This window comes from Lemur catta, chromosome 6 (assembly GCF_020740605.2).
Source record: "Lemur catta isolate mLemCat1 chromosome 6, mLemCat1.pri, whole genome shotgun sequence".
Taxonomy (NCBI): Eukaryota; Metazoa; Chordata; class Mammalia; order Primates; family Lemuridae; genus Lemur; species Lemur catta.
Window position 1 is genome coordinate 40428220 of NC_059133.1, and position 26698 is coordinate 40454917.

The window sequence follows — 26698 nt, forward strand, 5'->3', positions numbered from 1 at the left end:
TCCACCCTCCTAGTTGAGATTTCTGTGTGGGGTGTACAGCGGGCCTTCTGTCAGCCCTGTGTTTGATTTGTTTACCTCCGGAGTTGGTAAGGGCATATTTTCGTGAGATGGGAAAAGTGTGGATGCCTCTTCAGGATTGATCCTGACACTTTTGAAATCAGCAGTATGTTGGTAATTATTTGCCATTTCCATGGCGTTTTGCACAGCAATAGTGATAAGGTTGGTCTCTGCATCCTCAAGCCTATGATGCTTTTCGCAGAAAAAACTCCCCTGAGGCCCAGAAAACTTGGTATTTCCCATACCTGGCACCAGAGTCTTTGGAGATAGGATTGTTTTCAGGATTATTTCATCGTCCTTTCACCACTGTTTCAAGATCGGGAGCACTTTTCAACCGTTAGCCTAAGAATCCTTCTTTGGAGATGAGATAATTTTCTGGGGTGGCAATTGCAGGGCCTCTGTCAGTCCTGGGTTTGTTGGACTAGCACCAGACATGAGAAGTGCGCCTTTGTGTGACAGGTGAATAGTGCGGATCCCGTTTCAGTCTAAAGACTGAAACAGGATCCGCACTTTTCACCGTTCCTTTCAGAATCATTTGCTTCATCAGCTAGGAATGGCGATTCCTTCTCCAGACCAATGGAAGGCTAGGCCAAAGTAACTGGATCTTCCCAAGAGGTGTGTGGCACCGCTTTTGAAATAAGCGCTAGCTTGAGACCTATTTGGTATTTTTCCGTAGCGCTTTTCACCATAATTGTCATAAGGTTGGTCTCTGCAACCTGAAGCATAGGTTAGTTTTCACAGACAGAAACATGCTGAGGCCCAGGAAACGTGGCATTTCCAATAGCTGGTACGAGAGACTATCAAGAAAGTGTTCTTTTAGGTATTATTCCACTGTGGTTTCACCATTATTTTCAGAACCAGAGCCGGTTTCACTCATTAGCATAAGAATCCACCCTCCTAGTTGAGATTTCTGTGTGGGGTGTACAGCGGGCCTTCTGTCAGCCCTGTGTTTGATTTGTTTACCTCCGGAGTTGGTAAGGGCATATTTTCGTGAGATGGGAAAAGTGTGGATCCTGCTTCAGGATTCATCCTGACACTTTTGAAATCAGCAGTATGTTGGTAATTATTTGCCATTTCCATGGCGTTTTGCACAGCAATAGTGATAAGGTTGCTCTCTGCATCCTCCAGCCTATGATGATTTCGCAGAAAAAACTCCCCTGAGGCCCAGAAAACTTGGTATTTCCCATACCTGGCACCAGAGTCTTTGGAGATAGGATTGTTTTCAGGATTATTTCATCGTCCTTTCACCACTGTTTCAAGATCGGGAGCACTTTTCAACCGTTAGCCTAAGAATCCTTCTTCGGAGATGAGATAATTTTCTCGGGTGGCAATTGCAGGGCCTCTGTCAGTCCTGGGTTTGTTGGACTAGCACCAGACATGAGAAGTGCGCCTTTGTGTGACAGGTGAATAGTGCGGATCCTGTTTCAGTCTAAAGACTGAAACAGGATCCGCAGTTTTCACCAGTCCTTTCAGAATCATTTGCTTCATCAGCTAGGAATGGCGATTCCTTCTCCAGACCAATGGAAGGCTAGGCCAAAGTAACTGGATCTTCCCAAGAGGTGTGTCACACCGCTTTTGAAATAAGCGCTAAGTTGAGAACTATTTGGTATTTTTCCGTACAGCTTTTCACCATAATTGTCATAAGGTTGGTCTCTGCATGCTGAAGCATAGGATAGTTTTCACAGACGGAAACATGCTCAGGCCCAATAAACTTGGCATTTCAAACAGTGGGTACTAGAGACTATAAAGAAAGTGTTCTTTTAAGTATTATTCCACTGTGGTTTCACCATTATTTTCAGAACCAGAGCCGGTTTCACGCATTACCATAAGAATCCTCCCTCATAGTTGAGATTTCTGTGTGGGGTGTAAGGGCGGGCCTTCTACCAGCCCTGTGTTTGATTTGATTACCTCCATAGTTGGTAAGTGCATATTTGCGTGAGATGGGCAAGGCGTGGATGGTGCTTCAGATTTCATCCTGACACTTTTGAAATCAGCAGTATGTTGGTAATTATTTCCCGTTTCCATGGCGTTTTGCACAGCAATAGTGATAAGGTTGGTCTCTGCATCCTTAAACCTATGATTCTTTTCACAGAAAAAACTCCCCTTAGGCCCAGATAACTTGGTATTTCCCATACCTGGCACCAGAGTCTTTGGAGATAGGATTGTTTTCAGTATTATTTCATCGTCCTTTCACCACTGTTTCAAGATCGGGAGCATTTTTCAACCGTTAGCCTCAGAATCCTTCTTTGGAGATGAGATAATTTTCTGGGGTGGCAATTGCAGGGCCTCTGTCAGTCCTGGGTTTGTTGGACTAGCACCAGACATGAGAAGTGCGCCTTTGTGTGACAGGTGAATAGTGCGGATCCTGTTTCAGTCTAAAGACTGAAACAGGATCCGCACTTTTCACCGTTCCTTTCAGAATCATTTGCTTCATCAGCTAGGAATGGCGATTCCTTCTCCAGACCAATGGAAGGCGAGGCCAAAGTAACTGGATCTTCCCAAGAGGTGTGTGGCACCGCTTTTGGAATAAGCGCTAGGTTGAGACCTATTTGGTATTTTTCGGTAACACTTTTCACCATAATTGTCATAAGGTTGGTCTCTGCATCCTGAAGCATAGGATAGTTTTCACAGACAGAAACATACTGAGGACCAGGAAACGTGGCATTTCCAAAAGCTGGTACGAGAGACTATCAAGAAAGTGTTCTTTTAGGTATTATTCCACTGTGGTTTCACCATTATTTTCAGAACCAGAGCCGGTTTCACTCATTAGCATAAGAATCCACCCTCCTAGTTGAGATTTCTGTGTGGGGTGTACAGCGGGCCTTCTGTCAGCCCTGTGTTTGATTTGTTTACCTCCGGAGTTGGTAAGGGCATATTTTCGTGAGATGGGAAAAGTGTGGATCCCGCTTCAGGATTCATCCTGACACTTTTGAAATCAGCAGTATGTTGGTAATTATTTGCCATTTCCATGGCGTTTTGCACAGCAATAGTGATAAGGTTGGTCTCTGCATCCTCAAGCCTATGATGCTTTTCGAGGAAAAAACTCCCCTGAGGCCCAGAAAACTTGGTATTTCCCATACCTGGCACCAGAGTCTTTGGAGATAGGATTGTTTTCAGTATTATTTCATCGTCCTTTCAGCACTGTTTCAAGATCGGGAGCATTTTTCAACCTTTAGCCTCAGAATCCTTCTTTGGAGATGTGATAATTTTCTGGGGTGGCAATTGCAGGGCCTCTGTCAGTCCTGGGTTTGTTGGACTAGCACCAGACATGAGAAGTGCGCCTTTGTGTGACAGGTGAATAGTGCGGATCCTGTTTCAGTCTAAAGACTGAAACAGGATCCGCACTTTTCACCGTTCCTTTCAGAATCATTTGCTTCCTCAGCTAGGAATGGCGATTCCTTCTCCAGACCAATGGAAGGCTAGGCCAAAGTAACTGGATCTTCCCAAGAGGTGTGTGGCACCGCTTTTGAAATAAGCGCTAGCTTGAGACCTATTTGGTATTTTTCCGTAGCACTTTTCACCATAATTGTCATAAGGTTGGTCTCTGCAACCTGAAGCATAGGATAGTTTTCACAGACGGAAACATGCTGAGGCCCAGGAAACGTGGCATTTCCAATAGCTGGTACGAGAGACTATCAAGAAAGTCTTCTTTTAGGTATTATTCCACTGTGGTTTCACCATTATTTTCAGAACCAGAGCTGGTTTCACTCATTAGCATGAGAATCCACCCTTCTAGTTGAGATTTCTGTGTGGGGTGTACAGCGGGCCTTCTGTCAGCCCTGTGTTTGATTTGTTTACCTCCGGAGTTGGTAAGGGCATATTTTCGTGAGATGGGAAAAGTGTGGATCCCGCTTAAGGATTCATCCTGACACTTTTGAAATCAGCAGTATGTTGGCAATTATTTGCCATTTCCATGGCGTTTTGCACAGCAATAGTGATAAGGTTGGTCTCTGCATCCTTAAGCCTATGATGCTTTTCGCAGAAAAAACTCCCCTGAGGCCCAGAAAACTTGGTATTTCCCATACCTGGCACCAGAGTCTTTGGAGATAGGATTGTTTTCAGGATTATTTCATCGTCCTTTCACCACTGTTTCAAGATCGGGAGCACTTTTCAACCGTTAGCCTCAGAATCCTTCTTTGGAGATGAGATAATTTTCTGGGGTGGCAATTGCAGGGCCTCTGTCAGTCCTGGGTTTGTTGGACTAGCACCAGACATGAGAAGTGCGCCTTTGTGTGACAGGTGAATAGTGCGGATCCTGTTTCAGTCTAAAGACTGAAACAGGATCCGCACTTTTCACCGTTCCTTTCAGAATCATTTGCTTCATCAGCTAGGAATGGCGATTCCTTCTCCAGACCAATGGAAGGCTAGGCCAAAGTAACTGGATCTTCCCAAGAGGTGTGTGGCACCGCTTTTGAAATAAGCGCTAGCTTGAGACCTATTTGGTATTTTTCCGTAGCACTTTTCACCATAATTGTCATAAGGTTGGTCTCTGCATGCTGAAGCATAGGATAGTTTTCAGAGACGGAAACATGCTGAGGCCCAATAAACTTGGCATTTCAAACAGTGGGTACTAGAGACTATCAAGAAAGTGTTCTTTTAAGTATTATTCCACTGTGGTTTCACCATTATTTTCAGAACCAGAGCCGGTTTCACGCATTACCATAAGAATCCTCCCTCATAGTCGAGATTTCTGTGTGGGGTGTAAGGGCGGGCCTTCTGCCAGCCCTATGTTTGAGTGATTACCTCCATAGTTGGTAAGGGCATATTTGCGTGAGATGGGCAAAGCGTGGATGGTGCTTCAGATTTCATCCTGACACTTTTGAAATCAGCAGTATGTTGGTAATTATTTGCCATTTCCATGGCGTTTTGCACAGCAATAGTGATAAGGGTGGTCTCTGCATCCTCAAGCCTATGATGCTTTTCGCAGAAAAAACTCCCCTGAGGCCCAGAAAACTTGGTATTTCCCATACCTGGCACCAGAGTCTTTGGAGACAGTATTGTTTTCAGGATTATTTCATCGTCCTTTCACCACTGTTTCAAGATCGGGAGCACTTTTAAACCGTTAGCCTAAGAATCCTTCTTTGGAGATGAGATAATTTTCTGGGGTGGCAATTGCAGGGCCTCTGTCAGTCCTGGGTTTGTTGGACTAGCACCAGACATGAGAAGTGCGCCTTTGTGTGACAGGTGAATAGTGCGGATCCTGTTTCAGTCTAAAGACTGAAACAGGATCCGCACTTTTCACCGTTCCTTTCAGAATCATTTGCTTCATCAGCTAGGAATGGCGATTCCTTCTCCAGACCAATGGAAGGCTAGGCCAAAGTAAGTGGATCTTCCCAAGAGGTGTGTGGCACCGCTTTTGAAATAAGCGCTAAGTTGAGAACTATTTGGTATTTTTCCGTAGCACTTTTCACCATAATTGTCATAAGGTTGGTCTCTGCATGCTGAAGCATAGGATAGTGTTCACAGACAGAAACATGCTGAGGCCCAATAAACTTGGCATTTCAAACAGTGGGTACTAGAGACTATCAAGAAAGTGTTCTTTTAAGTATTATTCAACTGTGGTTTCACCATTATTTTCAGAACCAGAGCCGGTTTCACGCATTACCATAAGAATCCTCCCTCATAGTTGAGATTTCTGTGTGGGGTGTAAGGGCGGGCCTTCTGCCAGCCCTGTGTTTGATTTCATTACCTCCATAGTTGGTAAGTGCATATTTGCGTCAGATGGGCAAAGCGTGGATGGTGCTTCAGATTTCATCCTGACACTTCTGAAATCACCAGTATGTTGGTAATTATTTGCCATTTCCATGGCGTTTTGCACAGCAATAGTGATAAGGTTGGTCTCTGCATACTTAAGCCTATGACGCTTTTCGCAGAAAAAACTCCCCTTAGGCCCAGATAACTGGGTATTTCCCATACCTGGCACCAGAGTCTTTGGAGATAGGATTGTTTTCAGTATTATTTCATTGTCCTTTCAGCACTGTTTCAAGATCGGGAGCATTTTTCAACCGTTAGCCTCAGAATCCTTCTTTGGAGATGAGATAATTTTCTAGGGTGGCAATTGCAGGGCCTCTGTCAGTCCTGGGTTTGTTGGACTAGCACCAGACATGAGAAGTGCGCCTTTGTGTGACAGGTGAATAGTGCGGATCCTGTTTCAGTCTAAAGACTGAAACAGGATCCGCACTTTTCACCGTTCCTTCCAGAATCATTTGCTTCATCAGCTAGGAATGGGGATTTCTTCTCCAGACCAATGGAAGGCTAGGCCAAAATAACTGGATCTTCCCAAGAGGTGTGTCGCACCGCTTTTGGAATAAGCGCTAGGTTGAGACCTATTTGGTATTTTTCGGTAGCACTTTTCACCATAATTGTCATAAGGTTGGTCTCTGCAACCTGAAGCATAGGATAGTTTTCACAGACAGAAACATGCTGAGGCCCAGGAAACGTGGCATTTCCAATAGCTGGTACGAGAGACTATCAAGAAAGTGTTCTTTTAGGTATTATTCCACTGTGGTTTCACCATTATTTTCAGAACCAGAGCCAGTTTCACTCATTAGCATAAGAATCCACCCTCCTAGTTGAGATTTCTGTGTGGGGTGTACAGCGGGCTTTCTGTCAGCCCTGTTTTTGATTTGTTTACCTACGGAGTTGGTAAGGGCATATTTTCGTGAGATGCGAAAGTGTGGATCCTGCTTCAGGATTCATCCTGACACTTTTGAAATGAGCAGTATGTTGGTAATTATTTGCCTTTTCCATGTCGTTTTGCACAGCAATAGTGGTAAGGTTGGTCTCTGCATCCTCAAGCCTATGATGCTTTTCGCAGAAAAAACTCCCCTGAGGCCCAGAAAATTTGGTATTTCCCATACCTGGCACCAGCTTTTTTGGAGATAGGATTGTTTTCAGGATTATTTCATCGTCCTTTCACCAGTGTTTCAAGATCGGGAGCATTTTTAAACCGTTAGCCTCAGAATCATTCTTTGGAGATGAGATAATTTTCTGGGGTGGCAATTGCAGGGCCTCTGTCAGTCCTGGGTTTGTTGGACTAGCACCAGACATGAGAAGTGCGCCTTTGTGTGACAGGTGAATAGTGCGGATCCTGTTTCAGTCTAAAGACTGAAACAGGATCCGCACTTTTCACCGTTCCTTTCAGAATCATTTGCTTCATCAGCTAGGAATGGCGATTCCTTCTCCAGACCAATGGAAGGCTAGGCCAAAGTAACTGGATCTTCCCAAGAAGTGTGTGGCACCGCTTTTGAAATAAGCGCTAGGTTGAGACCTATTTGGTATTTTTCTGTAGCACTTTTCACCATGATTTTCATAAGGTTGGTCTCTGCAACCTGAAGCATAGGATAGTTTTCACAGACAGAAACATGCTGAGGCCCAGGAAACGTGGCATTTCCAATAGCTGGTACGAGAGACTATCAAGAAAGTGTTCTTTTAGGTATTATTCCACTGTGGTTTCACCATTATTTTCAGAACCAGAGCCAGTTTCACTCATTAGCATAAGAATCCACCCTCCTAGTTGAGATTTCTGTGTGGGGTGTACAGAGGGCCTTCTGTCAGCCCTGTGTTTGATTTGTTTACCTCCGGAGTAGGTAAGGGCATAATTTCGTGAGATGGGAAAAGTGTGGATCCCGCTTCAGGATTCATCCTGACACTTTGGAAATCAGCAGTATGTTGGTAATTATTTGCCATTTCCATGGCGTTTTGCACAGCAATAGTGATAAGATTGGTCTCTGCATCCTCAAGCCTATGATGCTTTTCGCAGAAAAAACTCACCTGAGGCCCAGAAAACTTGGTATTTCCCATACCTGGCACCAGAGTCTTTGGAGATAGGATTCTTTTCAGGATTATTTCATCATCCTTTCACCACTGTTTCAAGATCGGGAGCACTTTTCAACCGTTAGCCTAAGAATCCTTCTTTGGAGATGAGATAATTTTCTGGGGTGGCAATTGCAGGGCCTCTGTCAGTCCTGGGTTTGTTGGACTAGCACCAGACATGAGAAGTGCGCCTTTGTGTGACAGGTGAATAGTGCGGATCCTGTTTCAGTCCAAAGACTGAAACAGGATCCGCACTTTTCACCGTTCCTTTCAGAATCTTTTGCTTCATCAGCTACGAATGGCGATTCCTTCTCCAGACCAATGGAAGGCTAGGCCAAAGTAACTGGATCTTCCCAAGAAGTGTGTGGCACCGCTTTTGAAATAAGCGCTAAGTTGAGAACTATTTGGTATTTTTCCGTAGCACTTTTCACCATAATTGTCATAAGGTTGAGCTCTGCATGCTGAAGCATAGGATAGTTTTCACAGACAGAAACATGCTGAGGCGCAATAAACTTGGCTTTTCAAACAGTGGGTACTAGAGACTATCAAGAAAGTGTTCTTTTAGGATTATTCCACTGTGGTTTCACCATTATTTTCAGAACCAGAGCCCGTTTCACGCATTACCATAAGAATCCTCCCTCATAGTTGAGATTTCTGTGTGGGGTGTAAGGGCGGGCCATCTGCGAGCCCTGTGTTTGATTTGACTACCTCCATAGTTGGTAAGTGCATATTTGCGTGAGATGGGCAAGGCGTGGATGGTGCTTCAGATATCATCCTGACACTTTTGAAATCACCAGTATGTTGGTAATTATTTGCCATTTCCATGGCGTTTTGCACAGCAATAGTGATAAGGTTGGTGGTCTGCATCCTTAAGCCTATGATGCTCTTCGGAGAAAAAACTCCACTGAGGCCCAGAAAACTTGGTATTTCCCATACCTGGCACCAGAGTCTTTGGAGATAGGATTGTTTTCAGGATTATTTCATCGTCCTTTCACCACTGTTTCAAGATCGGGAGCACTTTTCAACTGTTAGCCTAAGAATCCCTCTTTGGAGATGAGATAATTTTCTGAGGTGGCAATTGCAGGGCCTCTGTCAGTCCTGGGTTTGTTGGACTAGCACCAGACATGAGAAGTGCGCCTTTGTGTGACAGGTGAATAGTGCGGATCCTGTTTCAGTCTAAAGACTGAAACAGGATCCGCACTTTTCACCGTTCCTTTCAGAATCATTTGCTTCATCAGCTAGGAATGGCGATTCCTTCTCCAGACCAATGGAAGGCTAGGCCAAAGTAACTAGATCTTCCCAAGAGGTGTGTGGCACCGCTTTTGAAATAAGCGCTAGGTTGAGACGTATTTGGTATTTTTCCGTAGCACTTTTCACCATAATTGTCATAAGGTTGGTCTCTGCATCCTGAAGCATAGGATAGTTTTCACAGACAGAAACATGCTGAGGCCCAGGAAACGTGGCATTTCCAATAGCTAGTACGAGAGACTATCAAGAAAGTGTTCTTTTAGGTATTATTCCACTGTGGTTTCACCATTATTTTCAGAACCAGAGCCGGTTTCACTCATTAGCATAAGAATCCACCCTCCTAGTTGAGATTTCTGTGTGGGGTGTACAGCGGGCCTTCTGTCAGCCCTGTGTTTGATTTGTTTACCTCCGGCGTTGGTAAGGGCATATTTTCGTGAGATGGGAAAAGTGTGGATCCCGCTTCAGGATTCATCCTGACACTTTTGAAGTCAGCAGTATGTTGGTAATTATTTGCCATTTCCATTGCGTTTTACACAGCAATAGTGGTAAGGTTGGTCTCTGCATCCTCAAGCCTATGATGCTTTTCGCAGAAAAAACTCCCCTGAGGCCCAGAAAACTTGGTATTTCCCATACCTGGCAGCAGCGTCTTTGGAGATAGGATTGTTTTCAGGATTATTTCATCGTCCTTTCACCACTGTTTCAAGATCGGGAGCACTTTTCAACCGTTAGCCTCAGAATCCTTCTTTGGAGATGAGATAATTTTCTGGGGTGGCAATTGCAGGGCCTCTGTCAGTTCTGGGTTTTTTGGACTAGCACCAGACAGGAGAAGTGGGCCTTTGTGTGACAGGTGAATAGTGCGGATCCTGTTTCAGTCTAAAGACTGAAACAGGATCCGCACTTTTCACCGTTCCTTTCAGAATCATTTGCTTCATCAGCTAGGAATGGCGATTCCTTCTCCAGACCAATGGAAGGCTAGGCCAAAGTAACTGGATCTTCCCAAGAGGTGTGTGGCACCGCTTTTGAAATAAGCGCTAGGTTCAGACCTATTTGGTATTTTTCGGTAGCACTTTTCACCATAATTGTCATAATGTTGGTCTCTGCAACCTGAAGCATAGGATAGTTTTCACAGACAGAAACATGCTGAGGCCCAGGAAACGTGGCATTTCCAATAGCTGGTACGAGAGACTATCAAGAAAGTGTTCTTTTAGGTATTATTCCACTGTGGTTTCACCATTATTTTCAGAACCAGAGCCAGTTTCACTCATTAGCATAAGAATCCACCCTCCTAGTTGAGATTTCTGTGTGGGGTGTACAGAGGGCCTTCTGTCAGCCCTGTGTTTGATTTGTTTACCTCCGGAGTAGGTAAGGGCATAATTTCGTGAGATGGGAAAAGTGTGGATCCCGCTTCAGGACTCATCCTGACACTTTTGAAATCAGCAGTATGTTGGTAATTATTTGCCATTTCCATGGCGTTTTGCACAGCAATAGTGATAAGATTGGTCTCTGCATCCTCAAGCCTATGATGCTTTTCGCAGAAAAAACTCCCCTGACGCCCAGAAAGCTTGGTATTTCCCATACCTGGAACCAGAGTCTTTGGAGATAGGATTCTTTTCAGGATTATTTCATCATCCTTTCACCACTGTTTCAAGATCGGGAGCACTTTTCAACCGTTAGCCTAAGAATCCTTCTTTGGAGATGAGATAATTTTCTGGGGTGGCAATTGCAGGGCCTCTGTCAGTCCTGGGTTTGTTGGACTAGCACCAGACATGAGAAGTGCGCCTTTGTGTGACAGGTGAATAGTGCGGATCCTGTTTCAGTCCAAAGACTGAAACAGGATCCGCACTTTTCACCGTTCCTTTCAGAATCTTTTGCTTCATCAGCTACGAATGGCGATTCCTTCTCCAGACCAATGGAAGGCTAGGCCAAAGTAACTGGATCTTCCCAAGAAGTGTGTGGCACCGCTTTTGAAATAAGCGCTAAGTTGAGAACTATTTGGTATTTTTCCGTAGCACTTTTCACCATAATTGTCATAAGGTTGAGCTCTGCATGCTGAAGCATAGGATAGTTTTCACAGACAGAAACATGCTGAGGCGCAATAAACTTGGCTTTTCAAACAGTGGGTACTAGAGACTATCAAGAAAGTGTTCTTTTAGGATTATTCCACTGTGGTTTCACCATTATTTTCAGAACCAGAGCCCGTTTCACGCATTACCATAAGAATCCTCCCTCATAGTTGAGATTTCTGTGTGGGGTGTAAGGGCGGGCCATCTGCGAGCCCTGTGTTTGATTTGACTACCTCCATAGTTGGTAAGTGCATATTTGCGTGAGATGGGCAAGGCGTGGATGGTGCTTCAGATATCATCCTGACACTTTTGAAATCACCAGTATGTTGGTAATTATTTGCCATTTCCATGGCGTTTTGCACAGCAATAGTGATAAGGTTGGTGGTCTGCATCCTTAAGCCTATGATGCTCTTCGGAGAAAAAACTCCACTGAGGCCCAGAAAACTTGGTATTTCCCATACCTGGCACCAGAGTCTTTGGAGATAGGATTGTTTTCAGGATTATTTCATCGTCCTTTCACCACTGTTTCAAGATCGGGAGCACTTTTCAACTGTTAGCCTAAGAATCCCTCTTTGGAGATGAGATAATTTTCTGAGGTGGCAATTGCAGGGCCTCTGTCAGTCCTGGGTTTGTTGGACTAGCACCAGACATGAGAAGTGCGCCTTTGTGTGACAGGTGAATAGTGCGGATCCTGTTTCAGTCTAAAGACTGAAACAGGATCCGCACTTTTCACCGTTCCTTTCAGAATCATTTGCTTCATCAGCTAGGAATGGCGATTCCTTCTCCAGACCAATGGAAGGCTAGGCCAAAGTAAGTGGATCTTCCCAAGAGGTGTGTGGCACCGCTTTTGAAATAAGCGCTAGGTTGAGACGTATTTGGTATTTTTCCGTAGCACTTTTCACCATAATTGTCATAAGGTTGGTCTCTGCATCCTGAAGCATAGGATAGTTTTCACAGACAGAAACATGCTGAGGCCCAGGAAACGTGGCATTTCCAATAGCTAGTACGAGAGACTATCAAGAAAGTGTTCTTTTAGGTATTATTCCACTGTGGTTTCACCATTATTTTCAGAACCAGAGCCGGTTTCACTCATTAGCATAAGAATCCACCCTCCTAGTTGAGATTTCTGTGTGGGGTGTACAGCGGGCCTTCTGTCAGCCCTGTGTTTGATTTGTTTACCTCCGGAGTTGGTAAGGGCATATTTTCGTGAGATGGGAAAAGTGTGGATTCCGCTTCAGGATTCATCCTGACACTTTTGAAATCAGCAGTATGTTGGTAATTATTTGCCATTTCCATGGCGTTTTGCACAGCAATAGTGATAAGGTTGGTCTCTGCATCCTCAAGCCTATGATGCTTTTCGCAGAAAAAACTCCCCTGAGGCCCAGAAAACTTGGTATTTCCCATACCTGGCACCAGAGTCTTTGGAGATAGGATTGTTTTCAGGATTATTTCATCGTCCTTTCACCACTGTTTCAAGATCGGGAGCACTTTTCAACCGTTAGCCTAAGAATCCTTCTTTGGAGATGAGATAATTTTCTGGGGTGGCAATTGCAGGGCCTCTGTCAGTCCTGGGTTTGTTGGACTAGCACCAGACATGAGAAGTGCGCCTTTGTGTGACAGGTGAATAGTGCGGATCCTGTTTCAGTCTAAAGACTGAAACAGGATCCGCACTTTTCACCGTTCCTTTCAGAATCATTTACTTCATCAGCTAGGAATGGCGATTCCTTCTCCAGACCAATGGAAGGCTAGGCCAAAGTAACTGGATCTTCCCAAGAGGTGTGTGGCACCGCTTTTGAAATAAGCGCTAGGTTGAGACCTATTTGGTATTTTTCCTTGGCACTTTTCACCATAATTGTCATAAGGTTGGTCTCTGCATGATGAAGCATAGGATAGTTTTCACAGACAGAAACATGCTGAGGCCCAATAAACTTGGCAGTTCAAACAGTGGGTACTAGAGACTATCAAGAAAGTGTTCTTTTAAGTATGATTCCACTGTGGTTTCACCATTATTTTCAGAACCAGAGCCGGTTTCAAGCATTACCATAAGAATCCTCCCTCCTAGTTGAGATTTCTGTGTGGGGTGTAAGGGCGGGCCTTCTGCCAGCCCTGTGTTTGATTTGATTACCTCCATAGTTGGTAAGTGCATATTTGCGTGAGATCGGAAAAGCATGGATGGTGCTTCAGATTTCATCCTGACACTTTAGAAATCAGCAGTATGTTGGTAATTATTTGCCATTTCCATGGCGTTTTGCACAGCATTTGTGATAAGGTTGGTCTCTGCATCCTCATGCCTATGATGCTTTTCGCAGAAAAAGCTCCCCTTAGGCCCAGATAACTTGGTATTTCCCATACCTGGCACCAGAGTCTTTGGAGATAGGATTGTTTTCAGTATTATTTCATCGTCCTTTCACCACTGTTTCAAGATCGGAAGCATTTTTCAACCGTTAGCCTCAGAATCCTTCTTTGGAGATGAGATAATTTTCTGGGGTGGCAATTGCAGGGCCTCTGTCAGTCCTGGGTTTGTTGGACTAGCACCAGACATGAGAAGTGCCCCTTTGTGCGACAGGTGAATAGTGCGGATCCTGTTTCAGTCTAAAGATTGAAACAGGATCCGCACTTTTCACCGTTCCTATCAGAATCATTTGCTTCATCAGCTAGGAATGGCGATTCCTTCTCCAGACCAATGGATGGCTAGGGCAAAGTAACTAGATCCTCCCAAGAGGTGTGTGGTACCGCTTTTGAAATAAGCGCTAGTTTGAGACCTATTTGGTATTTTTCCGTAGCACTTTTCACCATAATTGTCATAAGGTTGGTCTCTGCATCCTGAAGCATAGGATAGTTTTCCCAGACAGAAACATGCTGAGGCCCAGGAAATGTGGCATTTCCAATAGCTGGTACGAGAGACTATCAAGAAAGTGTTCTTTTAGGTATTATTCCACTGTGGTTTCACCATTATTTTCAGAACCAGAGCCGGTTTCACGCATTAGCATAAGAATCCACCCTCCTAGTTGAGATTTCTGTGTGGGGTGTACAGCGGGCCTTCTGTCAGCCCTGTGTTTGATTTGTTTACCTCCGGAGTTGGTAATGGCATATTTTCCTGAGATGGGAAAAGTGTGGATCCCGCTTCAGGATTCATCCTGACACTTTTGAAATCAGCAGTATGTTGGTAATTATTTGCCATTTCCATGGCGTTTTGCACATCAATAGTGATAAGGTTGGTCTCTGCATCCTCAAGCCTAGGATGCTTTTCGAAGAAAAAACTCCCCTGAGGTCCAGAAAACTTGGTATTTCCCATACCTGGCACCGTAGTCTTTGGAGATAGGATTGTTTCCAGGATTATTTCATGTTCCTTTCACCACTGTTTCAAGATCGGGAGCACTTTTCAACCGTCAGCCTAAGAATCCTTCTTTGGAGATGAGATAATTTTCTGGGGTGGCAATTGCAGGGCCTCTGTCAGTCCTGAGTTTGTTGGACTAGCACCAGACATGAGAAGTGCGCCTTTGTGTGACAGGTGAATAGTGCGGATCCTGTTTCAGTCTAAAGACTGAAACAGGATCCGCACTTTTCACTGTTCCTTTCAGAATCATTTGCTTCATCAGCTAGGAATGGCGATTCCTTCTCCAGACCAATGGAAGGCTAGGCCAAAGTAACTGGAACTTCCCAAGAGGTGTGTGGCACCGCTTTTGAAATAAGCGCTAAGTTGAGAACTATTTGGTATTTTTCCGTAGCACTTTTCACCATAATTGTCATAAGGTTGGTCTCTGCATGCTGAAGCATAGGATAGTTTTCACAGACAGAAACATGCTGAGGCCCAATAAACGTGGCATTTCAAACAGTGGGTAGTAGAGACTATCAAGAAAGTGTTCTTTTAAGTATTATTCCACTGTGGTTTCACCATTATTTTCAGAACCAGAGCCGGTTTCACGCATTACCATAAGAATCCTCCCTCATAGTTGAGATTTCTGTGTGGGGTGTAAGGGCGGGCCTTCTGCCAGCCCTGTGTTTGATTTGATTACCTCCATAGTTGGTAAGTGCATATTTGCGTCAGATGGGAAAAGCGTGGATGGTGCTTCAGAATTCATCCTGACACTTTTGAAATCAGCAGTATGTTGGTAATTATTTGCCATTTCCATGGCGTTTTGCACAGCAATAGTGATAAGGTTGGTCTCTGCATCCTCAAGCCTATGATGCTTTTCGCAGAAAAAACTCCCCTGAGGCCCAGAAAACTTGGTATTTCCCATATCTGGCACCAGAGTGTTTGGAGATAGGATTGTTTTCAGGGTTATTTCATCGTCCTTTCACCACTGTTTCAAGATCGGGAGCACTTTTCAACCGTTAGCCTAAGAATCCTTCTTCGGAGATGAGATAATTTTCTGGGGTGGCAATTGCAGGGCCTCTGTCAGTCCTGGGTTTGTTGCACTAGCACCAGACATGAGCAGTGCGCCTTTATGTGACAGGTGAATAGTGCGGATCCTGTTTCAGTCTAAAGACTGAAACAGGATCCGCACTATTCACCATTCCTTTCAGAATCATTTGCTTCATCAGCTAGGAATGGCGATTCCTTCTCCAGACCAATGGAAGGCTAGGCCAAAGTAACTGGATCTTCCCAAGAGGTGTGTGGCACCGCTTTTGAAATAAGCGCTAGGTTGAGACCTATTCGGTATTTTTCCGTACCACTTTTCACCATAATTGTCATAAGGTTGGTCTCTGCAACCTGAAGCATAGGATAGTTTTCACAGACAGAAACATGCTGAGGCCCAGGAAACGTGGCATTTCCAATAGCTGGTACGAGAGACTATCAAGAAAGTGTTCTTTTAGGTATTATTCCACTGTGGTTTCACCATTATTTTCAGAACCAGAGCCGGTTTCACTCATTAGCATAAGAAGCCACCCTTCTAGTAGAGATTTCTGTGTGGGGTGTACAGCGGGCCTTCTGTCAGCCCTGTGTTTGATTTGTTTACCTCCGGAGTTGGTAAGGGCATATTTTCATGAGATGGGAAAAGTGTGGATCCCGCTTCAGGATTCATCCTGACACTTTTGAAATCAGCAGTATGTTGGTAATTATTTGCCATTTCCATGGCGTTTTGCACAGCAATAGTGATAAGGTTGGTCTCTGCATCCTCAAGCCTATGATGCTTTTCGCAGAAAAAACTCCCCTGAGGCCCAGAAAACTTGGTATTTCCCATACCTGGCACCAGAGTCTTTGGAGATAGGATTGTTTTCAGGATTATTTCATCGTCCTTTCACCACTGTTTCAAGATCGGGAGCACTTTTCAACCGTTAGCCTAAGAATCCTTCTTCGGAGATGAGATAATTTTCTGGGGTGGCAATTGCAGGGCCTCTGTCAGTCCTGGGTTTGTTGGACTAGCACCAGACATGAGAAGTGCGCCTTTGTGTGACAGGTGAATAGTGCGTATCCTGTTTCAGTCTAAAGACTGAAACAGGATCCGCACTTTTCAGCGTTCCTTTCAGAATCATTTGCTTCATCAGCTAGGAATGGCGATTCCTTCTCCAGACCAATGGAAGGCTAGGCCAAAGTAACTGGATCTTCCCAAGAGGTGTGTGGCACCGCTTTTGAAATAAGCGCTAAGTTGAGAACTATTTGGTATTTTTCCGTACCACTTTTCACCATAATTGTCATAAGGTTGGTCTCTGCATGCTGAAGCATAGGATAGTTTTCACAGACAGAAACATGCTGACGCCCAATAAACTTGGCATTTCAAACAGTGGGTACTAGAGACTATCAAGAAAGTATTCTTTTAAGTATTATTCCACTGTGGTTTCACCATTATTTTCAGAACCAGAGCCGGTTTCATGCATTACCATAAGAATCCTCCCTCATAGTTGAGATTTCTGTGTGGGGTGTAAGCGCGGGCCTTCTGCCAGCCCTGTGTTTGATTTGATTACCTCCATAGTTGGTAAGTGCATATTTGCGTGAGATGGGAAAAGCATGGATGGTGCTTCAGATTTCATCCTGACACTTTTGAAATCACCAGTATGTTGGTAATTATTTGCCATTTCCATGGGGTTTTGCACAGCAATAGTGATAAGGTTGGTCTCTGCATCCTTAAGCCTATGATGCTTTTCGCAGAAAAAACTCCCCTTAGGCCCAGATAACTTGGTATTTCCCATACCTGGCACCAGAGTCTTTGGAGATAGGATTGTTTTCAGTATTATTTCATCGTCCTTTCACCACTGTTTCAAGATCGGGAGCATTTTTCAACCGTTAGCCTCAGAACCTTCTTTGGAGATGAGATAATTTTCTGGGGTGGCAATTGCAGGGCCTCTGTCAGTCCTAGGTTTGTTGGACTAGCACCAGACATGAGAAGTGCGCCTTTGTGTGACAGGTGAATAGTGCGGATCCTGTTTCAGTCTAAAGACTGAAACAGGATCCGCACTTTTCACCGTTCCTTTCAGAATCATTTGCTTCATCAGCTAGGAATGGTGATTCCTTCTCCAGACCAATGGAAGGCTAGGCCAAAGAAACTGGATCCTCCCAAGAGGTGTGTGGCACCGCTTTTGAAATAAGCGCTAAGTTGAGAACTATTTGGTATTTTCCGTACCACTTTTCACCATAATTGTCATAAGGTTGGTCTCTGCATGCTGAAGCATAGGATAGTTTTCACAGACAGAAACATGCTGAGGCCCAATAAACGTGGCATTTCAAACAGTGGGTACTAGAGACTATCAAGAAAGTGTTCTTTTAAGTATTATTCCACTGTGGTTTCACCATTATTTTCAGAACCAGAGCCGGTTTCACGCATTACCATAAGAATCCTCCCTCATAGTTGAGATTTCTGTGTGGGGTGTAAGGGCGGGCCTTCTGCCAGCCCTGTGTTTGATTTGATTACCTCCATAGTTGGTAAGTGCATATTTGCGTGAGATGGGAAAAGCGTGGATGGTGCTTCAGATTTCATCCTGACACTTTTGAAATCACCAGTATGTTCGTAATTATTTGCCATTTCCATGGCGTTTTGCACAGCAATAGTGATAAGGTTGGTCTCTGCATCCTTAAGCCTATGATGCTTTTCGCTGAAAAAACTCCCCTTAGGCCCAGATAACTTGGTATTTCCCATACCTGGCAACAGAGTCTTTGGAGATAGGATTGTTTTCAGTATTATTTCATCGTCCTTTCACCACTGTTTCAAGATCGGGAGCAGTTTTCAACCGTTAGCCTCAGAATCCTTCTTTGGAGATGAGATAATTTTCTGGGGTGGCAATTGCAGGGCCTCTGTCAGTCCTGGGTTTGTTGGACTAGCACCAGACATGAGAAGTGCGCCTTTGTGTGACAGGTGAATAGTGCGGATCCTGTTTCAGTCTAAAGACTGAAACAGGATCCGCACTTTTCACCGTTCCTTTCAGAATCATTTGCTTCATCAGCTAGGAATGGCGATTCCTTCTCCAGACCAATGGAAGGCTAGGCCAAAGTAACTGGATCTTCCCAAGAGGTGTGTGGCACCGCTTTTGAAATAAGTGCTAGGTTGAGACCTATTTGGTATTTTTCCGTAGCAGGTTTCACCATAATTGTCATAAGGTTGGTCTCTGGATGCTGAAGCATAGGATAGTTTTCACAGACAGAAACATGCTGAGGCCCAGGAAACGTGGCATTTCCAATAGCTGGTACGAGAGACTATCAAGAAAGTGTTCTTTTAGGTATTATTCCACTGTGGTTTCACCATTATTTTCAGAACCAGAGCAGGTTTCACTCATTACCATAAGAATCCACCCTCCTAGTTGAGATTTCTGTGTGGGGTGTACAGCGGGCCTTCTGTCAGCCCTGTGTTTGATTTGTTTACCTCCGGAGTTGGTAAGGGTATATTTTCGTGAGATGGGAAAAGTTTGGATCCCGCTTAAGGATTCATCCTGACACTTTTGAAATCAGCAGTATGTTGGTAATTATTTGCCATTTCCATGGCGTTTTGCACAGCAATAGTGATAAGGTTGGTCTCTGCATCCTCAAGCCTATGATGCTTTTCGCAGAAAAAACTCCCCTGAGGCCCAGAAAACTTGGTATTTCCCATACCTGGCACCAGAGTCTTTGGAGATAGGATTTTTTCAGGATTATTTCATCGTCCTTTCACCACTGTTTCAAGATCGGGAGCACTTTTCAACCATTAGCCTCAGAATCCTTCTTTGGAGATGAGATAATTTTCTGGGGTGGCAATTGCAGGGCCTCTGTCAGTCCTGGGTTTGTTGGACTAGCACCAGACATGAGAAGTGCGCCTTTGTGTGACAGGTGAATAGTGCGGATACTGTTTCAGTCTAAAGACTGAAAAAGGATCCGCACTTTTCACCGTTCCTTTCAGAATCATTTGCTTCATCAGCTAGGAATGGTGATTCCTTCTCCAGACCAATGGAAGGCTAGGCCAAAGTAACTGGATCCTCCCAAGAGGTGTGTGGCACCGCTTTTGAAATAAGCGCTAAGTTGAGAACTATTTGGTATTTTTCCGTTCCACTTTTCACCATAATTGTCATAAGGTTGGTCTCTGCATGCTGAAGCATAGGATAGTTTTCACAGACAGAAACATGCTGAGGCCCAATAAACTTGGCATTTCAAACAGTGGGTACTAGAGACTATCAAGAAAGTGTTCTTTTAAGTATTATTCCACTGTGGTTTCACCATTATTTTCAGAACCAGAGCCGGTTTCACGCATTACCATAAGAATCCTCCCTCATAGTTGAGATGTCTGTGAGGGGTGTAAGGGCGGGCCTTCTGCCAGCCCTGTGTTTGATTTGATTACCTCCATAGTTGGTAAGTGCATATTTGCGTGATATAGGAAAAGCGTGGATGGTGCTTCAGATTTCATCCTGACACTTTTGAAATCACCAGTATGTTGGTAATTATTTGCCATTTCCATGGCGTTTTGCACAGCAATAGTGATAAGGTTGGTCTCTGCATCTTTAAGCCTATGATGCTTTTCGCAGAAAAAACTCCCCTTAGGCCCAGATAACTTGGTATTTCCCATACCTGGAACCAGAGTCTTTGGAGATAGGATTGTTTTCTGGATTATTTCATCGTCCTTTCACCACTGTTTCAAGATCGGGAGCACTTTTCAACCATTAGCCTAAGAATCCTTCTTTGGAGATGAGATAATTTTCTGGGGTGGCAATTGCAGGGCCTCTGTCAGTCCTGGGTTTGTTGGACTAGCACCAGACATGAGAAGTGTGCCTTTGTGTGACAGGTGAATAGTGCGGATCCTGTTTCAGTCTAAAGACTGAAACAGGATCCGCACTTTTCACCGTTCCTTTCAGAATCATTTGCTTCATCAGCTAGGAATGGCGATTCCTTCTCCAGACCAATGGAAGGCTACGCCAAAGTAACTGGATCTTCCCAAGAGGTGTGTGGCACCGCTTTTGAAATAAGCGCTAGGTTGAGACCTATTTGGTATTTTTCCGTAGCACTTTTCACCATAATTGTCATAAGGTTGGTCTCTGCATGCTGAAGCATAGGATAGTTTTCACAGACAGAAACATGCTGAGGCCCAGGAAACGTGGCATTTCAAACAGTGGGTACTAGAGACTATCAAGAAAGTGTTCTTTTAGGTATTATTCCACTGTGGTTTCACCATTATTTTCAGAACCAGAGCCGGTTTCATGCATTACCATAAGAATCCTCCCTCATAGTTGAGATTTCTGTGTGGGGTGTAAGGGCTGGCCTTCTGTCAGCCCTGTGTTTGATTTGTTTACCTCCGGAATTGGTAAGGGCATAATTTCGTGAGATGGGAAAAGTGTGGATCCCGCTTCAGGATTCATCCTGACACTTTTGAAATCAGCAGTATGTTGGTAATTATTTGCCATTTCCATCGCGTTTTGCACAGCAATAGTGATAAGGTTGGTCTCTGCATCCTTAAGCCTATGATGGTTTTCGCAGAGAAAACTCCCCTGAGGCCCAGATAACTTGGTATTTCCCATACCTGGCACCAGAGTCTTTGGAGATAGGATTGTTTTCAGTATTATTACATAGTCCATTCACCACTGTTTCAAGATCGGGAGCACTTTTCAACCGTTAGCCTAAGAATCCTTCTTTGGAGATGAGATAATTTCCTGGGGTGGCAATTTCAGGGCCTCTGTCAGTCATGGGTTTGTTGGACTAGCACCAGACATGAGAAGTGCGCCTTTGTGTGACAGGTGAATAGTGCGGATCCTGTTTTAGTCTAAAGACTGAAACAGGATCCGCACTTTTCACCGTTCTTTTCAGAATCATTTGCTTCATCAGCTAGGAATGGCGATTCCTTCTCCAGACCAATGGAAGGCTAGGCCATAGTAACTGGATCTTCCTAAGAGGTGTGTGGCACCGCTTTTGAAATAAGCGGTAGGTTGAGAACTATTTGGTATTTTTCCGTAGCACCTTTCACCATAATTGTCATAAGGTTGGTCTCTGCATCCTGAAGCATAGGATAGTTTTCACAGAGAGAAGCATGCTGAGGCCCAGAAAACGTGGCATTTCTAATAGCTGGTAAAAAAGACTATCAAGAAAGTGGTCTTTTAAGTAGTATTCCACTGTGCTTTCACCATTATTTTCAGAACTAGAGCCGGTTTCACTCATTAGCATAAGAATCCACCCTCCTACTTGAGATTTCTGTGTGGGGTATGCAGCGGGCCTTCTTTCAGCCCTGTGTTTGATTTGTTTACCTCCGGAGTTGGTAAGGGCATATTTGCGTGAGATTGGAAAAGTGTGGATCCCGCTTCAGGATTCATCCTGACACTTTTGAAATCACCAGTATGTTGGTAATTATTTGCCAATTCCATCGCGTTTTGCACCCTAATAGTGATAACGTTTTTCTCTGCATCCTTAAGCCCATGATGCTTTTCGCAGAGAAAACTCTACTGAAACCAAGATATCTTGCTATTTCCCACAGCGGGCACCAGAGACTTTGGAGCTACGATTGTTTTCAGTATTATTTCACCGTCCTTTCACCACTGTTTCAAGAAGGGGAACACTTTTCAACCGTTAGCCTAGGAATCGTTCTTTGGAGATGAGATAATTTTCTGGAGTGGCAAGGGCAGGGCCTCTGTCAGTCCTGGGTTTGTTGGACTAGCAGCAGACGTGAGAAGTGCGCCTTTGTGTGACAGGTGAATAGTGAGGATCCTGTTTCAGTCTAAAGCCTGAAACAGGATCCGCACTATTCACCGTTCCTTTCAGAATCATTTGTTTCATCAGCTAGGAATGCCGATTCCTTCTCCAGACTAATGGAAGGCTAGGCCAAAGTAACTGGATCTTCCCAAGAGGTGTGTGGCACCACTTTTGAAATAAGCTCTAGGTTGAGAACTATTTGGTATTTTTCCGTACCACTTTTCACCATAATTGTCACAAGGTTGGTCTCAGCATCCTGAAGCATAGGATAGTTTTCACAGACAGAAACATGCTGAGGCCCAGAAAACTTGGCATTTCCAATAGTTGGTACTAGAGACTATCAAGAAAGTGTTCTTTTACGTATTATTCCACTGTGGTTTCACCATTATTTTCAGAACCAGAGCCAGTTTCACGCATTAGCATAAGAATCCTGTCTCATAGTTGAGATTTCTGTGTTGTTTGTAAGGGCGGGCCTTCTGTCAGCCCTGTGTTTGATTTGTTTACCTCCAGAGTTGGTAAGGGCATATTTGCTTCAGACGGGAAAAGTGTGGATCTCGCTTCAGGATTCGTCCTGACAATTTTGAAATCACCAGTATGTCGGTAATTATTTGCCATTTTCATCGCGTTTTCCACCGTAATAGTGATGAGATTGGTCTCTGCATACTGAAGCCTATGATGCTTTTCACAGAGAAAACTGTACTGAGGCCCAGCTAACTTGGTATTTCCCATACCTGGCACCAGTGTCTTTGGAGATAGGATTGTTTTCAGTATTATTTCATCATCCTTTCACCACTGTTTCAAGATCGGGAGCACTTTTCAACCGTTAGCCTAACAATCCTTCTTTGGAGATGAGATAATTTTCTGGGGTGGCAATTGCAGGGCCTCTGTCGGTCGTGGGTTTGTTGGACTAGCACCAGACATGAGAAGTGCGCCTTTGTGTGCCAGGTGAATAGTGCGGATCCTGTTTCAGTCTAAAGACTGAAACAGGATCAGCACTTTTCACCGTTCGTTTCAGAATCATTTGCTTCATCAGCTAGGAATGGCGATTCCTTCTCCAGACCAATGGAAGGCTAGGCCAAAGTAACTGGATCTTCCCAAGAGGTGTGTGGCACCGCTTTTGAACATAAGCGCTAGGTTGAGAACTATTTGGTATTTTTCCGTAGCACTTTTCACCATAATTGTCATAAGGTTGGTCTCTGCATCCTGAAGCATAGGATAGTTTTCACAGACAGAAACATGCTGAGGCCCAGTAAACCTGGCATTTCCAATACTGGGTACTAGAGACTATCAAGAAAGTGTTCTTTTAAGTATTATTCCACTGTGGTTTCACCATTATTTTCAGAACCAGAGCCAGTTTCACGCATTAGCATAAGAATCCTCCCTTGTAGTTGAGATTTCTGTGTGGGGTGTAAGGGCGGGCCTTCTGCCAGCCCTGTGTTTGATTTGATTACCTCCAGAGTAGGTAAGAGCATATTTGCGTGAGATGGGAAAAGTGTGGATCCTGCTTCTGGTTTCATCCTGACACTTTTGAAATCACCAGTATGTTGGTAATTATTTGCCATTTCCATACCATTTTGCACCGTAATAGTCATGAGGTCGGTCTCTGCATCCTGAAGCCTATGATGCGTTTCGCAGAGACAACTCTGCTGAGGCCCAGGTAACTTTGTATTTCCCATGCCTGGCACCGGAGCCCTTTACAATAGGATTGTTTTCAGTATTATTTCACCATCCTTTCACCACTGTTTCAAGAACGGGAGCCCTTTTCCACCGTTAGCGTAAGAATCCTTCTTTGGATATGAGATAGTTTTCTGGGGTGGCAAGTGCAGGGCCTCTGTCAGTCCTGGGTTTGTTGGACTAGCACCAGACATGAGAAATGCGCCTTTGTGTGAGAGGTGAATAGTGCGGATCCTGTTTGAGTCTAAAGACTGAAACAGGATCCGCACTTTTCACGGTTCCTTTCAGAATCATTTGCTTCATCAGCTAGGAATGGCGATTCCTTCTCCAGACCAATGGAAGGCTATGCCAAAGTAACCCGATCTTTCCAAGAGGTGTGTGGCAGAACTTTTGAAATAACGGCTAGGTGGAGAACTATTTGGTATTTTTCTGTAGCACTTTTCACTGTAATTGTCATAAGGTTGGTCTCTGCATCCTTAAGCATCTGATAGTTTTCACAGACAAAAGCATGCTGATGCCCAGTAAACTTGGCATTTCCAGTAGTTGGTACTAGAGACTATAAAGAAAGTGTTCTTTTAAGTATTATTCCAGTGTGGTTTCACCATTATTTTCAGAACCTGAGCAGCTTTCATGCATTAGCATAAGAATCCTTCCTGGTAGTTGAGATTTCTGGGTGGGGTGTAAGTGCGTGGCTTCTGTCAGCCCTGTGTTTGATTTGTTTACCTCCAGATTTGGTAAGCGCAAATTTGCGTGAGATGGGAATAGTGCACACCGTGCTTCAGATTTCATCCTGACACATTTGAAATCACCAGTATGTTGATAATTATTTGCCATTTCCATAGTGTTTTGCACTGTAATAGTCATGAGCTCGGTCTCCGCATCCTGAAGCCTATGATGCTTTTCGCAGAGAAAACTCTGCTGAGGCCCAGGTAACCTGGTATTTCCCATACCTGGCACCAGAGCCTTGGAAGATAGGATTGTCTTCAGTATTATTTCACCATCCTTTCACCACTGTTTCAAGAACGGGAGCCCTTTTCAACCGTTAGCGTAAGAATCCTTCTTTGGAGAAGAGATATTTTTCTGGGGTGGCAAGTGCAGGGCCTCTGTCAGTCCTGGGTTTGTTGGACTAGCACCAGACATGAGAAGTGCGCCTTTGTGTGACAGGTGAATAGTGCGGATCCTGTTTCAGTCTAAAGACTGAAACAGGATCCGCACTTTTCACCGTTCCTTTCAGAATCATTTGATTCATCAGCTGGGTATCACGACTGGTTCTCCAGACCAATATAAGGCTCAGCCCAGGTAACTGGATTTTTCCAAGAGGTGTGTGGCAGAACTTTTGGAATAACCAGTAGGTGGGCAATTATTTGCCATTTTTTATAGCTGTATTCACCATAATTGTGATAACGTTGGTCTCTGCATCCTGAAACCTAAGGTGGTTTCGTAGACAAAACTATGCTGAGGCCCAGGTACCTTGGCATTTTCAATACTTGCTACCAGAGCCTTTGAAGAAATCAGTCTTTTAAGTATTATTCCAGCATTGTTAAACTATTATTGTAAGAAGGGGAGCAATTTTCACCCATTAGCATAAGAATCCTCCCTTGTAGTTGAGATTTCTGTGTGGGCTCTAAGTTCAGGGCCTCTGTCAGTCCTGGCTTTGATTTGATTATCTCCAGAGATGAGAAGTGCACATTTGGGTGAGACATGAAAGTGCCCATCCTCTTTCAGATTTTAGCCTGTCACTTTTTAAATAACCAGTATGTTGATAATTATTTTCCATTTTTGATAGCATTTTTCACAATAATAGTGATAAGGTTGGTCTCTGCATCCTTCAGCCTAGGATGTTTTTCGAAGAGAAAACTCTCCTGAGGTCCAGGTTCCTTGGTATTTCTCATACTTGGTACTAGAGCCTTTGCAGAAACCATTGTTTTCAGTATTATTTCACCATCCTTTCACCATTATTTCAAGGACGGGAGCAGTTTTCACCCTTTAGCATGAAAGGCAGAAGGGGGAGGAGGAATGACTCCTTCACAGGCTGAATCTCCTCACACAGGCCTAAGTTTTGGTTTCCCCAAGATGGGTGGGCCTAAGTCACGAGTTCCCGAGACGGGTCCTCCTCTTCCCGCCCAGTGACTCTGCAAAACAGCTGGGAAAAGTATTAGGACATGGAGCACCTTGGAGCCAACCAATCAGGGGAGAACTTGATGAAGCCACCTTTGAAGGAGCAAATGAACTAAGGGGGGAGGGTGAATGGTGTGCACAGCGTAGGTAACCTACTAAAAGGCATAAAAGCTTAGTTTTTACCCCAGGGCGGGGTCCTAGTTTGTAAAGAGACCACTGCGTTGGTGCTCTGGGACTTGGACCCTGGCTCGAGCCAGCCAATAAACTCCTTTGCCTTTTGCAGCCTTGGACTCTGCCATTTTGTTCCCGCGGCCGAGGGAATCCGGCTCTAACATTTTTGGGCTCGTCCGGGATCCCAAAACCCCCGGAACAGAATCCGGATCCGAGGAGGATTTGAAGCGCTGAAAATCCATACGGTGTAGGTAACTGGGCCCTGGGAAATGACCGGCAGAAGACTTAGGCGGACGCACTGGTGGGTCGCCGGTCGGGAGTGACAGGAGATGTCTGTCACCCCCTTGTCTGTTGTTTGTTGTTTCTTTGTCTGTCTTCTGTGTTCCAGCCAGTGGGACGCAACCACGAGAGGGGGACGCTGGGCGGAAGTCTGTCAGCCAGCTAGGTCTGAGGCAGTAAGAAATTCCGTATGATGCAG

At 44.5% G+C, this 26698-nt stretch overlaps 1 pseudogene; it reads left to right on the top strand.

The window, feature by feature from the left end:
* LOC123640526 overlaps window positions 1–26454 on the top strand; it is a 70013-nt pseudogene extending 43559 nt beyond the window's left edge.
* Window positions 26455–26698: the final 244 nt, after the last annotated feature.